This window comes from Lampris incognitus, chromosome 14, assembly GCF_029633865.1.
Source record: "Lampris incognitus isolate fLamInc1 chromosome 14, fLamInc1.hap2, whole genome shotgun sequence".
Classification (NCBI taxonomy): domain Eukaryota; kingdom Metazoa; phylum Chordata; class Actinopteri; order Lampriformes; family Lampridae; genus Lampris; species Lampris incognitus.
In genome coordinates, this window is record NC_079224.1 from 30,577,910 (window position 1) to 30,589,306 (window position 11,397).

The following is an 11,397-nucleotide window of genomic DNA, read 5'->3' on the forward strand; positions in this document are numbered from 1 at the left end:
TGTCTTCTTATAGGGAAAAGAGGCAGGGGACATAAACTTGTGTTCAATGAATGTTTTCTAATGCATTTTTTTCTTGGTAGGTTTAAAATCTCCCCAGTTCATGTCTAATCTCACTTGTAGCAAAGGGTAGCATAAAAAGTAAGTAGAAGCCTTTTACAGTTATCGAGAGAAAAATTTGCCAGTCTGTTTTAAACTTCATTGAGCCAGCATTGCGAAAGCAAAAACAATATCGTATGTTATAGCGCGACTGGACATGTTGCTTACCCACTAATGATTATATCAGTGAAATGCACCACCTTAATTTCCGAGTAATAATAAGGTGGTAATTATCACGTAAATTCTTGGAAATAAGGCTGAAATTACCTTGTAATTTGGGTTAGGGTTGGGGTTAGGGTTAGCTGTAAAATTACCTATAAAAAATACCACCTTATTACTAGGAAATTACAAGGTAATTTCAACCTTGTTTCTAAGAAATTACGTGATAATTACCACCTTCTTCTTCTCCTTTCGGCTTGTTCCCTGTTTCCAGGGGTCGCCACAGCGGAATCGACAGTTTCCATCGGTATCCTGTGAGGACACAACACCGATGGCGGTCTTGTCAATCCGCATAATGATCTTTCAACATTTTACGTCGGATGCCCTTCCTGACACAACCACTAACCTTATGGACGGGGGCACAGGTAAAACACTGGATGCCATCCCAGTATTCATGGACCTCCGCTTAGTAATATGCTTAAATTCAGCGGGTTGTCTCGTCTGATCTGAGGTCGTCGTCCAATCATGGATGGCGTGCCACCTCTAGCTGCGCAATACAAATGCCCCCGGGCGTCCCTCTTAAAAAACCCACAAAACAGAACCGGCGTCCTATTCCATTATTCCTAGCTGAGGTATCCAGGCGACCTGGCCTGAAGTAAACGCTTTGGACCCCGCGGGGACACTCACTTAAGAGCATCCCGGGGGGCGCCGAGAGGCAGGGGCTGGGACAGACGGTGGCTCACCTCGCGGCGGACCGTCAGCTGGATCCCGAGAGCCAACTACGAGCTTTTTAAGTGCAGCAACTTTAAGATACGCTATTGGAGCTGGAATTACCGCGGCTGCTGGCACCAGACTTGCCCTCCAATGGGTCCTCGTTAAAGGATTTAAAGTGTACTCATTCCAATTGAAGGGCCTCGAAAGAGTCCTGTATTGTTATTTTTCGTCACTACCTCCCCGAGACGGGAGTGGGTAATTTGCGCGCCTGCTGCCTCCCTTAGATGTGGTAGCCGTTTCTCAGGCTCCTTCTCCGGAACCGAACCCTGATTCCCCGTTACCCGTGGTCACCATGGTAGGCACACAAAGTACCATCGAAAGTTGATAGGGCAGACATTCGAATGAGACGTCACCGCCGCGGAGGGCAGGCGATCAGTCCGAGGTTATCTAGAGTCACCAAAGCGGTCCGAGGCGCCACCTTACGGAGGAGCGCCCCGCGAGGGTTTTGGATCTGATAAATGCACGCATCCCCGAAGGTCAGCGCTCGGCGGCATGTATCAGCTCTAGAATTACCACAGTTATACAAGTAAAGGAAGAGCGATCAAAAGAACCATAACTGATTTAATGAACCATTCACAGTATCACTGTACAGGCCGTGTGTACTCAAAATAGAAATATCCCCCACGCCGGCAGTAAACCCCACAGTAAGCACTGCAGTAGGCCTGTTTCGCTGCTTGGGTACGTTGAGGCCAAACACACAACGGCCACTTCGCGCAAACCTGCAAACTAAAGAATCCCGTCGTGGAGTTTCACCAACGCGGGTGATAATTACCACCTTATTACTAGGAAATTACAAGGTAATTTCAACCTTGTTTCTAAGAAATTACGTGATAATTACCACCTTATTACTCGGAAATTACCTAGTAATTTCAACCTTGTTTCTAAGAAATTACGTGATAATTACCACCTTATTACTCCGACCCCTAAAATAAAGTGTTACCACAGTATGATTACATTAGTAACTGGATATCTTTAAAAAGATCTGGCTTTATATATTTTGTATGTTAAAGTAACAGCCAATCTAAATTTGAATCCCTCCCACCCATTGTGTAATTTATCTAGACAACTGTTTAATCCTGTGTTATATAACAGCCTATAATACTCTGTCTGTTCTGCACTGAATGTATGTTTGCATTTTGGGGGTGGGGGGTGGGGTGTCAGGTGGCAGTAGTCCACCAGGTCATTTCACCAATATTACAGCAATGCTGATAGGCTTATCATTAGGGTTTTTTTTAACATCACCAGAATACTTTTCTGGGTGTCTTCTTATAGGGAAAAGAGGCAGGGGACATAAACTTGTGTTCAATGAATGTCTTCTAATGCATTTTTTTTCTTGGTAGGTTTAAAATCTCCCCAGTTCATGTCTAATCTCACTTGTAGCAAAGGGTAGCATAAAAAGTAAGTAGAAGCCTTTTATAGTTATCAAGAGAAAAATTTGCCAGTCTGTTTTAAACTTCATTGAGCCAGCGTTGCGAAAGTAAAAACAATATCGTATGTTATAGCGCGACTGGACATGTTGCTTACCCACTAATGATTATATCAGTGAAATGCACTGTGGTCGGCTCAAACCCATTCACACAGCTACCACCAATGCTCTCTTGATCTGTCTCTGTGAAAACTAAGATACTATCATCTGGCTTTGTGCTTTGATGAGGTTTGGGATTCATATCTAATCATCGTCCTACAGGTACTCAGTTCTTTTACTGTGCAAAAGGGCAACAGTGTGGAGTACTAGGCGACAAGACCACCCTTCAGCTGGAGGGTCCAGGCTTTCAAACAGCTGTGACAGCAAGTGCACAGTCCTCAAAGCGGCCCTGAATAAGACTCTGAATTCCGGCCAGCTTCAGGGGTCCATCTGTATAGCTCACCCTGTGTTCTGACCTCCCTGTGGTGGAGGGCAAGGAAAAAGAGAATTTCTCCTCAAGGGATTAAGCATTTCATTAACAGAGGTGCACATTCTGTCAACAGTGTTGACATGCATTGGTTGTGTTTTGAGTCTTTAAAAGTTCATGTTTTGGCATGCTCAGAAATTAAGCACACATAAATCACGGATGAAATAGGGAACAGCTATTGGCACGGAACCTGATAAAGATGGCTCCCTGATTTGTACTCAGATTTTACTTTGGCAAATTGGAGTTACTTTTGGTGAGGGCATATGTTCCTGAAGTCACAGCAAATAAGATTACTGCAATGTTCATCTTTGGCTGGATTATGATCTGTTTAACTCATGTGACTGTATCTGTTATACTCTATTCCAGTGACATTTTCTTAAGGATATAATCTCAGATTATGTGAGCGTTTATGCTTTTCAGCCAAACTTTGCACAGCAATACAGTGTAATATAGTATAGCTACTGGCCAAATAGTGTTTAGGTGTGAAGTGCCTTAATCACAGGGAATTTAGTCACGTCACTTTGTCATTTTCCTGGCCTGATTTTTCCAACCAGTTGAGGGATTTTAACCGTCAACCTCTTATTTACAAACCGTCTTATTAAACCAACCGGAAGCCCCATGTATGAACATATGCCTCCAGACTGCACAATGATCATATATTAACTTCCATTGACTGCATACTGAGAATGAGCTGAGAGGTGCGTGCTCAGTGAATGAGGTCAACACCCTTCTTATGAAACAGAGGCCCTGCAAACAAACCAATTTCGGCTGCAGCTGTCCCAGTTACCTTGTTCACAATTTCTCTTGATTTTTCAGCCCTGTATTTCGTACATTAAGCTTTGGAACAGAACGAACGTTTGTATGAGGTTACAGTCAAAGGTCCAGATGAAATGTCTGTGCTAGATTCTTCCCAGGAATATCTATCTCCGGATTATGTGTTTGGTCGTGCATGCGGGTGTGTGTGGGGGATAGGGTGTGTGTATGTGTGTGCGTGTGGTGTGTGTGTCGCAAACTACTGGATGTATCAGCCTAAAAAACAATTTTTTTTGTGCAGTTATAACTGTATGATGAAGAGCCTCTCGTAGTTGCGGTGATTAAAAACATTCTCGCTATCACCGCTCCCTCTCTCCATTCAATATCTAGCTCGCTTGACCAACGCAGCTTTCCGTCGCTGCCCGATCCGAGTCAACCGTGTGCATGCATGACTCACATCTACGGTTGACTCAGCTCGATGTCAGTCAGAAACGATGTTTCATTTCATTTGCGCAAGAGCATGAAATGAAATGATACCGTGTTTCTGATTTTGATCTATGCTGGGATAGGCTCCAGCATCCCCGCGACCTGCATTCGGATAAGCGACTTGGATATTGGATGGATTGGATGGATGGGGTCGCCAAGTGTAACAGACCTTTTTCGTAGACAGAATCCCTCTTGTGCCACGAAACACATAAATTCATTACGAAACCATCTACAAAAAAAGGCCCGTTAAACTTGGCGCCCCATACATACAGATCGGGCAGCGACAGTGTCAAAACCAAAACATTATGTATTCGGGAGTCTTGAAAGTAAACGAGAGTTCGATCGTATTGTAGCAGATTCGGGGTGGGGGGCAGTCCAGGAACCTCCACAGCCGGGACGCGACCCCGTATCTACTGCACCGCAAGCGACAACGTTAACCAGTCGACTAAAGGGTCCGACCCGTTAGTCAAGGATCAACGTGTCTACTTATCCATGCACGTTACACAAAAATTCCCACGGCTGAGCTGTGTCTTCTTACCATTGTTTTATGAATGAAAGTCAATCAGCAGAGCAGCCATTTGCCTTCATTTATCCCCCCCCCTCTTTTTCTCCCCAATTGTACTTGGCCAATTACCCCACTCTTCCGAGCCGCCCAGGTCGCTGCTCCACCCCCTCTGCCGATCCGTGGAGGGTTGCAGACTACCACATGTCTCCTCCGACACATGTGGAGTCGCCAGTCACTTCTTTTTCACCTGACAGTGAGGAGTTTCGCCAGGGGGACGTAGTGCGTGGGAGGCTCACGCTATTCCCCCCTCCCCCGAACAGGTGCCCCGACCGACCAGAGGAGTCACTGGTTTAGCGACCAGGACACGCACCCACGTTCGGATTCCCACCCGCAGACACGGCCAATTGTATCTATAGGGACCAAGCCAGAGGTAACACGGGGATTCGAACCGGCGATCCCAGTGTTGGTGGGCAAAGGAATAGACCGCTACGCTACCCAGATAATAATAATAATAATAATAATAACAAATCAATCTTATATAGCGCTTTTCTAACACTCAAAGTCGCTTTACAATAAACGGGGTGAAACAAGACAACAGATAAACATAACACAAACATACAGGGGTGGATGGGAAGGGGGGGCAGACATACAGGGGTGGATGGGAAGGGGGGCTACGAGAGAGAGAAGCGGCAGCCACACACGACGCCAGCAGTACTCTCCCACTTAAACAAATATAAAAGGGCAAGAAAAACAAAAAACAACAGCACTGTAGACGTTGATTTTCAGTAGGGGTTTACTCCCGTAGCCTATTCCTCTGCCGAGGTCTCCACTAGGCAGTGGCCCTATTTAACCCATAGCTGGGGGATGCCGCCTTCATTCATTTTATATCATGAAAACCGCGACAGGGGTTAACATTAGTTTTAATTTGGATATTGGACATTCAAGGGAATTTTAGGGACCGCATTCAAGGTTTAGTTTTCGTTTATAAAAACTTCCAATAGCTGCCCATAAACATGTCCAAATCATACAATTCAATTGTGTTGGAAAGTGCACAACAGGAGGTTCAATCCACAGCAATTACACCCCCCAGCTTTTCTTCCCAGTTGTACTTGGAGGGGAGGGTTGCACACTACCACGTCTCCTCCGACATATGTGGAGTCGCCAGCCACTTCTTTTTCACCTGACAGTGGGGAGTTTCGCCATGGGGACATAGCGTGCAGGCCCGTAGCCAGAAACATATTTTTTGGGGGGGGGGGGGTCGGGCAACACTGCCGAAAGCTACCGGTAAATAAAATTCCCACACTGTATACTATAGCCTAATACCCAACCGTACGGTAAATGTCAACGTATTAATGGCCCATAGATAATCATCAATGCATTAATAAATAAAAGTGGGTCTTACCGTATAAAAGCAGGTCCAATCGTCTTTTTTGTCTGCAAAAGATGTCCAGTACCTCTTCCGGCGTCACCACAACGTCTCTGTGCTCCGAGAGCAATGTCAGTCCATTAAGCCGTCTTTCCGTCATTGTACTGCGCATTTTGTCCTTGATCCTTCCCAGACGGGAAAAACTTCTCTCGACATGGGCACTGGTGACAGGAAGCGTGGTCAAAACGCGGAGAAGCTTGAAGATGCTTGGAAACAACTCACTGTTACAGGCATTTAATGCCTCAATGGCATTTTGTGGAACATAAGTTGCATCTTTCCATTTATCCCGCCAGGTGTCAATTTCTGACTTTACAACTTCCAGATGCGGTGACACTTAATCAGGATACAGGTTGGAGAGCGCTTGAGCTGAGCTGTCGTTCAGCATGCTGACCTTAGATGGCAGTAAGGAGCAGAGGTTTACAAAAACAACCGTCGGACCTTGTTGAGTATACTAGCCAGCTAAACTGGTCAATCCCATGACGTTGGAAACGTAGTTTACCTCCTAGTTTTGTAGGGAATGTTTGTCCGATATTGTCCGTCCAGTCCAGTGAGTATATTTATCTTCTCTGTTCGTCTGATATTTTCCCACCAATATAATCCACAAAGTCTTGTGAAAACGTTTCCGAGGTAGAGGACGGCGGGTCTGCTAACTCTGGCTCCGTCTCCGAGGAGGGGGGCAGTGGGTCTGCTAACACTTGCTCCGGAAAATCGGTAACGTTAGTGACCAGATCATCTGTAATGTTCTTGTTTTTCTTTTTTGAGTCGGGACACGTTGAAACAAAAAACTCACTGATTTTACGAATATTAACTTTACTGCTCTTGCCTGATTTACAGGTAGCTTACGGCGGCTCCATTGCTTTTGAAAAGCAAACTAGATCGACCATTTAGCTAGCATAACCAGCGGCAGGTTGCTTAGCTGACTCGTCAGACCCCTGAGCCAATCAAAAGCGTGTGATTTTATTTGTTTTACGAAACAGACCAATAAGATACATCATGTTTGGAAACAAATTAACTGACAGGTTTAACGCCTGTCAGTCACGATAGATGCAGTGTATGAGTAGGCTAGAGGGGCGGTGACAAATAATCAAAACGATAACTAAATAATTATTGGTGCCATTTCAGACGGGCCGTGGGGTTTCGGGAGGGATTCAGACACGAAAACCACCTACGTGCCTGAATTAGCGTGTGTGAGGACACGTTATTCCCGCCAGTCCCCCCCCCCCCCCGAACAGGCACCCCGACCGACCGGAGGAGGCGTTAGTGCAGTGACCAGGGCACATGCCCACATCCGGCTTCCCACCCACAGACACCGCCAAAATTCAATAGCTACCTGTATATAGGGCCTACTCATACAAAGCCAAGTGTGTTAAAAAGTGCACAACAGGAGGGTCATTCTATGGCAATTACATATTTTAAAAAAGGTTTTGATTTTTAATTAATATATTTCACACAAAAAAATCAATAGCTATATATGTAGGGCCTATTTTAAAAAAAACAAGTGTGGGAGGCGTCCGGGTAGCGTAGCACTCAATTCTGTTGTCTACCAACACAGGGATCGTTGGTTCGAATCCCCGCGTTACTTCCGGCTTGGTCGGGCGTACAGACAATTGGCTTTGTCTGCGGGTGGGAAGCCGGATGTGGGTATGTGTCCTGGTCGCTGCACTAGCGCCTCCTCTGGTCAGTCGAGACGCCTGTTCGGGGGGAGGGGGAACTGGGGGGAATAGCGTGATCCTCCCACGCGCTACGTCCCCCTGGCGAAACTCCTCAATGTCAGGTGAAAAGAAGCGGCTGGCGACTCCACATGTATCGGAGTAGGCATGTGGTAGTCTGCAGCCCTCCCCACATCGGCAGAGGGGGTGGAGTAGCGACCGGGACGGCTTGGAAGAGTGGGGTAATTGGCCGGATACAATTAGGGAGAAAAAGGGGGTTAAACCCCCCCCCAACAAAGGTAAAAACCAAGTGTGTTAGAAAGTGCACGAGGAGGGTCAATCAACGGCAATTACATGTTTGAAAAAATGTTTTGTTTTTTTAATAAACTTTCATATTACAAATAATTCCGTAGCTTTCTGGCCTACTCTTACAAAACCAAATGTATTAGAAAGTGCACAATAGGAGGGTTTATCTATGGCAATTACATGTTTGAAAAAAATGTTTCGTTGATTTCTAATATGTATATTACCAAAAAAAATTCAAAAGCTCCCTCTGGTGGTACTCAGCAATAAGTTTGTGAATGTTCTCATTCATCCAGGTCCAGTTGCACTTGATTCAATTCCTTTGGATACTCAGCAATAAGACTTCCACTGCATGAAAAGATCATCTGTACTTTCTAAGAGGCCAAGCACCAATGGTACAATTGTTTTTGCCTTGCTTTTGTATGAGCAGGCCTTAGCTACAGAAAGCTTTTTAATATTTTTAATATAAAAATGATGAAAAATCAACAAACCTTTTTTAAAAAAAATGTCATTGACGTAGCTTGACCCTCTTAGCATACACTTTCTAACACACTAGGCTTTCTAAGAGAATGCCCTATAAACAGGTAGCCATTGAATTTTTTTTATACACATAGCTATTAAAAAGCAACAAAACAGGCGTCTGGGTAACATAGCGTTCTATTCCGTTGCCTACCAACACAGGGATCGCTGGGTCAAATCCCCGTGTTACCTCCGACTTGGTCAGGTGTCCCTACAGTCAATTGGCCATGTCTGTGGGTGGGAAGCTGGATGTGGGTATCTGTCCTGGATGCTGCACTAGTGCCGCCTCTGGTCGGTCAGGGCCCCTGTTCAGGGGGGAGGCGGAACTGGGGGTAATAGCATGATCCTCCCATGCGTTACGTCCCCCTGGCGAAACTCCTCACTGTCAGGTGAAAAGAAGCGGCTGGCAACTCCATGTTTATCGCAGGAGGCATGTGGTAGTCTGCAACCCTCCCCAGATTGGCAGAGGGGGTGGAGCAGTGACTGGGATGGCTCAGAAGAGTGGGATAATTGGCCACATACAATTGGGGAGAAAAAAGGGGTTAAAAAAAGTTGGGGAAAAAAAACCAATCAAACAAAATATCTTCTTCTTCCGGCTGCTCCCGTTAGGGGTCCCCACAGCGGCTCATCCATTTCCATCTCATCCTGCCCCCTGCATCTCCCTCTGTCATGCCAGCCACCACCTGCATGTCCACCCTCATCACATCCATAAACCTGCTCTTTGACCCTCCTCTTCCCTGGCAGCTCCATCTTCAGCATCCTTCTCCCAATATACCCAGCATCTCACCTCCGCACGTCAAAACCATCTCAATCTTGCCTCTTGCTTTGTGTCAGTGCAATAGGAGCATACTAGGTTTCTGTCTGTGAGGTTCATCCCAGGGCATTATCACCGTGCCTATGAGATGACACATTAAATGCTAATCAATTCATAGAATAGAATAACCAAGCCATGATTCCCTTGTTTTGACAGTTATATTTCAGCATCAGCATATTTTCTTGGTAGCATATAAAAAAAAGAGAGGAGACAGAATGACTACAACTAAATATCAATTTCTCAACACCATCCTTGTACAAAGCAGATTGGATGAGATGAGCCGCCCCTCATTATTCACTTTTATATCAAAAGTCAACCCCTGAAATCTCAAAACCCATCTACTACTCTCCAGTTTATCAACAGAACACATGAGTGAAAAAGTGCAGATCTACTCAATTGTCTCAAAGGGCAATTCTGGTATTTTTCAACCTGTACCCTATTTTCCCATAATTTGGAGTCTAAATAACTAATAGGGACAAATTTTATTTGAATTGGTCTGGTACTGAGTGAGAACACTTCAGCTGGCAGCTGTGAAATGGGCTGCAATGTAATCCCTGGAAGCAACTGCGCCTGTCAAAAGTACGTCCACTAAAAGTGCTTGTTTTTGCCACTGACAGGCTCAGATTGTTATTGTAAGTGTCTGACAACATATGGACAGGATCCTTACAGAGAGACCTTTTTCTTTATGTTTCGCTTCATTGGGTCTCTGTTGTAACATCCCTTTTATCACTGCTACCATTTGCGTGCAGGGATGTGGTTTTACAAAAGAAGTCAAGCTGAGACCATTCATTTGAGGTAGCATAGCCTGAGACATAGAGGACAACCCGGTAGGGGAACTGCTAGCAATAACTTATCTCCAAAGCCACAGCTGAATATTTAGCCGATTTCAACAATGTGGCATTTGAATTCGATGGCCGCCCGTCTTTATTTGAGCAAGAGTATATGGATGATGAACTTGTAGAAATTGAAGCGAGGATGAGGAGTATGAGAGAGAGGAGCCACAGGTAGAGGAGGGTGAACTAGCTTCTTTGGCTGACAGTAGTCATCAACTGAAACCAGCGATCATGACTGGCGTTGGGGGCGGGCCAGACCAGGCTGTGCCCGCTCATTTGAACTCCTTGCCTGCTGATGGTGGCCCCACCCTCACATATAAAACTATGTGTTATTGATGTCATTTTGACCTGTCACAGCATCGCATCACATGACTCGACTTTTGAATTAAGTTGGCTGCTGGCGTTAGCAAGCAATGTAGGAATGGAAGAGGGCTAGACCGCCACTTCATCAGTATTGCAATCGGGTTAACAAAATGGACATCAGAAATTAGTTTAAAAAAAAAAGCTTATCAAGCGGGCCAGACCAGGCTATGGCCGCTCATTTGAACTCCTTGCCTGCTGACGGCAGCCCTACCCTCACATATAAAACTATGTGTTATTGATGTCATTTTGACCTGTCACAGCATCGCATCACATGACTCGACTTTTGAATTAAGTTGGCGGCTGGCGTTAGCAAACAATGTAGGAATGGAAGAAGGCTAGACCGCCACTTCATCAGTATTGCAATTGGGTTAACAAAATGGACATCAGAAATTAGTTTAAAAAAAAAAAAGCTTCTCAAGCATCACATCAGCATCCTCACTCGCCATGCCACCAGTGCTACCACCAGCCTGTGAGCACACCACCTCTCTTGACCTCTCTCTTCCCCGGGCGCTGCACGGCGGCTGCCCACTGCTCCTAGCTACACAGCTAGGATGGGTTAAACGCAGAGAGTGAATTTTGTTGTATGTATGTACAAATGACAAATAATGTGTATTCTGTATTCTGACTACAACATCGCCAGTTCCACAACTGAAACATTGGCGGTGCCACAACCAGCAACACAGGCCTCCTCGAGCTCAGCTTCAACAACAGCTGCTCACTCCTGCTGCTAAACGGATCTGACCAGACCGAGCAGAGCAAGCACCCCTGCAGCAACCGGTAGCCCCGGATGACCTCAGTGACAGTATGCCCAACCAGGTAAAACTG